A 5,058-nucleotide genomic window follows, 5' to 3' on the forward strand; every position below is an offset into this window, starting at 1 on the left:
AAAGAGTGGGAATAAATAGCTTTTATTATGCTGAGATACGTTCCATCTATCCACTTTGGTGAGAGTTTTTTATCATGAATGTATTCTGAATTTTATCAAATGCTTTTTCTGCATCTATTGAGGTGATCATGTGGTTTTTGTCTTTTCTTTTGTTGCTGTGGTATATCACATTGATTGATTTGTGTATGTTGAACCATCCTTGTGAATCTGGGATAATCCAACTTGATCATGGTGTATGATCCTCCTTATGTGTTGTTGGATTTGGTTTGCTAATATTTTGTTGAGGATTTTTACACCTATATTCATCAAAGATATTGAACTTGAATTTTCTTTTCTGGTAGTATCTTTGTCTGGTTTTGGTATCAGGATGATGTTGGCTTTGTAGAATGAATTTGGGAGTGTTCCTTCCTCTTCAATCTTTTGGAAGAGTTTGGGAAGGATTGGTATAAGTTCTTCTTTGTATATTTGGTAGAATTCCCCAGTGAAACCATCTGATCCTGGACTTCTGTTTGCAGGGAGATTTTTTAAATTACAGATTCTATTTCACTTCTAGTGATTGTTGTCTTCAAATCATCTATTTCTTCTTGATTTCGTTTTGGTGGGCCATTTATTTCTAGAAACTTGTCCACTTCCTCTAGGTTGTCAAATTCGTTGGTGTATAATTGTTCATAGTAGTGTCTTATGGTTTTTTATATTTCTGTGGTATCAGTTGTTATTTCTCCTCTTTCATTTCTTATTTTGTTATTTGGGTCCTCTTTCTTTTCTTCTTGGTGAGCCTGGCCAGAGGTTTGTCAGTTTTGTTTATCCTTTCAAAATAACAGTTCTTGGTTTTATTGACCTTTTCTATTGTTTTTTAATCTCTATCTTATTTATCACTGCTCTGATCTTATTGTTTCCGTCCTTCTGCTGACCTTAACTTTTGTTTGTTCTTCTCTTTCTAATTCTTTTAGGAAGTAGGTTACATTGTTTTTTTGAGATTTTTGTTGTTTTTGAGGAAGCCTGTATTAGTATACACGTCCCTCTTAGGACTGATTTTGCTGCATCCCATAGATTTTGTAATTGTTTTCATTGTCATTTTTCTCAAGGTATTTTAAAATTTCCTATTTGATTTCATCTTTGGCCCATTGGTTATTTAGTATCATGTTGTTTAGTCTCCATGTAATCATTTTTTTCTCATATCTCTTTCTGTGGTTGATTTCTAGTTTAATATCGCTGTGGTCAGAAAAGATGCTTGAAATAATTTCTATACTCTTAAATTTGTTGAAGTTTTTTTTGTGTCCTAGTATGTGGTCTATCCGAGAGAATGTTCCTTGTGCCCTTGAAAAGAATGTGTATTCTAGGGTTTTTTTGGCTGTAATGTTCTGAAAATATCAATTAAGTCTAATTGTTCTATTGTGTCATTTAGGATCTCTGTTGCCTTAATTTTTTGTCTGGAAGATCTGTCCATTGATGTGAGTGAGGTGTTAATGTCTCCTACTATTATTATATTCTCATCAGTTTCTCCCTTTATGTCTGTTAGTATTTGTTTTATATTTAGGTGCTCCTATATTGGGTGCATATGTATTAATGAGTGTAATATCCTCTTCTTGTATTGATCCTTATATCATTATATAGTGTCATTCTTTATCTTTCTTTATGGCCTTTGCTTTAAGTCTATTTTGTCTCATGTGAGTAACACTACTACCACATTACTGTCATTTCTGTTTGCATGAAATATCTTTTTTCAATTTCCTAACTTGCAATCTGTGTGTCCTTCACCCTAAAGTGGGTCTCTTATAGGCAGCATATTTTTGGCTCTTGTTTTATTATCCAATCTGCTTCTCTATGTATTTTAACTGGAGCATTTAGTCCATCAACATGTAAGCTAATTATTGATAGATATGTATTTATTGTCATTGTAAACTTTTTTTCCAGTTGCCTTTATATTTCTTTTTTGTTCCTTTCTTTCTTTTTTTTTTTTGTGGTACGTGGGCCTCTCACTGTTGTGGCCTCTCCTGTTGCAGAGCACAGGCTCCAGACTCGCAGGCTCAGCGGCCATGGCTCACGGGCCCAGCCACTCCACAGCATGTGTGATCTTCCCGGACTGGGGCATGAACCCGTGTCCCCTGCATCGGCAGGCAGACTCACAACTGCGCCTCCAGGGAAGCCTGTTCCTTTCTTTTTTCTGTTTCTTTTTCCTTTGTGGTTTAATGGTTTTCTTTTGTATTATTTATGCTTGAGTTCTCTTCTTTTTAGTTTTTGTGAATCTATTGTATATTTTGATTTGTGGTTACCCGGTTTTGAGAAGACCTTTCAATACTTCTTTAGATTAGATTTAGTACTGCTGTATTCTTGTAGTTTTTTGCTTGTCTGTGGAATTCTTTCTCTCTCCTTATATTCTAAATGATAATCTTGCTGGGTAGAGTACCATGTGTTGCAGGTTTTTCCCTTTCAGGACTTTGAATATATCATGACACTCTCTTCTGGCCTGCAAATTTTCTTTAGAGAAATCAGCTGATAGTCTCATGGGGGTTCCCTTGTAACTGGCTCTTTTGTTTTCTCTTGCTGCTTTTAGAATCCTCTCTTAATCTTTAAAATTTTCCATTTTATTTATGATATGTCTTAGTGTCGGTCTGTTTGGGTTCATTTTGTTTGGGACCCTCTGTGTTTCCTGTACCTGGATATCTGTTTTCTTCTTTAGGTTTGGGAAATTTGGGGCCATAATTTCTTCAAATACAATTCCAATCACCTTCTCTCTAGCTTCTCTTTCTGGATCCCCTTTATACATAGATTGGCACACTTTATATTATCCCATAGGTCTCCTATATTGCTTTCATTTTTTTTCATTTGGCTTTCTGTCTGCTGTTCTGATTAATTTCCACTATTCTATCTTCTAGATCACTTATTCACTCTTCTTATTATTATCTAGTTTGCTGTTTATCACCTTTAGCTCAGTTTTCTTCTCAGCAAGTGAGTTGCCCAAATTTGATTGGCTCTTATTTACAGTTTCTAGTTCCTTGTTACTGTTATCTGCATTTCTACTGATAACCTTTCTTAATTCAACAGGATTTTTATTACCTCCTTTTTGAACTTGGGGTCTAATAGACTGGCGAGGTCTGTTTCATTATTTGTTCTTTGAGGAGGATTTTGTTGTTTTTTAAACTGGGAGTGGTTCCCTTTTCTTCATTTTATTTCTATTTCCCTGACTCTATAAATTTAGGAGAAACAGTTATCCACTGTGGCCTTGAAGAACAGTTTTTATGTGGGAACATCCCTGAGGAGCCTGTGTGAGTCCAATATTTTTGGTTGTTTTTGGTATGGATGACTGCCACATCTCTCCTTAGGATGTGCTGGCTGTTATCCCCTTGATTGGGGTTGTGATTGGTGTTGTGGGGACCAGAGCCTGCACTTGATGTTGAACAGGGCCTCTTCTTTGCTCTGTTGGATTGTATTTTTGGTGTTTTTATGGGTGAAGGTGGGCTCTACATCTTTCAATTTCACCATCACGATCTCCACCAAATAACTATATTATATAAAAATTGGAAGAATGACATAGTTCTATTTTTTATTTTTTCTAACATCTTTATTGGACTATAATTGCTTTACAATGGTGTTAGTTTCTGCTTTATAACAATGTGAATCAGCTATACATATACATATATCCTCATATCTCCTCCCTCTTGCATCTCCCTCCCACCCTCCTTACCCCACCCCTTTAGGTGGTCACAAAGCACCTAGGTGATCACCCTGTGTTATGCAGCTGCTTCCCAGTAGCTATCTATTTTACATTTGGTAGTATATATATGTCCATGCCACTCTTTCACTTCGTCCCACCTTCCCCTTCCCCTTCCCCATGTCCTCAAGTCCATGCTCTAATCTGCATCTTTATTACTGTCCTGCCCCTAGGTTCTTTAGAACCATTTTCTTTTCTTTTCTTTTTTAGATTCCACATATATGTGTTAGTATATGGTATTTGTTTTTCTCTTTCTGACTTACTTCACCCTGTATGACAGTCTCTATGTCGATCCACATTACTACAAATAACTCAATTTTGTTTCTTTTTATAGCTGAGTACTTTCCACTGTATGTATGTGCCACATCTTCTTTATCCATTCATCTGGCGTTGGACACTTAGGTTGCTTCCATGTCCTGGCTATTGTAAATAGAACTGCAATTAACATTGCGGTACATGACTCTTTGAATTACAGTTTTCTCAGGGTATATGCCTAGTAATGGGATTGCTGGGTCATATGGTAGTTCTATTTTTAGTTTTTCAAGGAAGCTCCATACTGTTTTATAGTAGCTGAATCAATTTACATTCCCACCAACAGTGCAAGAGGGTTCCCTTTTCTCCACACGCTCTCCAGCATTTACTGTTTGTAGATTTTTTGATGATGGCCATTCTAACTGGTGTGAGATGATATCTCATTGTGGTTTTGATTTGTATTTCTCTAATGATTAATGATGTTGAGCATTCTTTCATGTGTTTGTTGGCAACATGTATATCTTCTTTGGAGAAATGTCTATTTAGGTCTTCTGCCCATTTTTGGATTGGGTTTTTTGGTTTTTTGATATTGAGCTGCATGTGTTGCTTGTATACTCAGTTGTTTCATTTGCAAATATTTTCTCCCATTCTGAGGCTTGTCTTTTGGTCTTGTTTATGGTTTCCTTTGCTGTGCAAAAGCTTTGAAGTTTCATTAGGTCCCATTTGTTTATTTTTGTTTTTATTTCCATTTCTCTAGGAGGTGGGTGAAAAAGGGTCTTGCTGTGATATATGTCATAGAGTGTTCTACCTATGTTTTCCTCTAAGAGTTTGATAGTGTCTGGCCTTAATTTAGGTCTTTAATCCATTTTGAGTTTATTTTTGTGTATGGTATTATGGAGTGTTCTAATTTCATTCTTTTCCATGTAGCTGTCCACTTTTCCCAGCACCACTTGTTGAAGAGGCTGTCTTTTCTCCATTGTATATTCTTGCCTCGTTTATCAAAAATAAGGTGACCATATGTGCATGGGTTTATCTCTGGGCTTTCTATCCTGTTCCATTGATCTATATTTCTGTTTTTGTGCCAGTACCATACT

Source organism: Lipotes vexillifer, unplaced genomic scaffold, assembly GCF_000442215.2.
Source record: "Lipotes vexillifer unplaced genomic scaffold, Lipotes_vexillifer_v1.1 scaffold817, whole genome shotgun sequence".
NCBI lineage: Eukaryota > Metazoa > Chordata > Mammalia > Artiodactyla > Lipotidae > Lipotes > Lipotes vexillifer.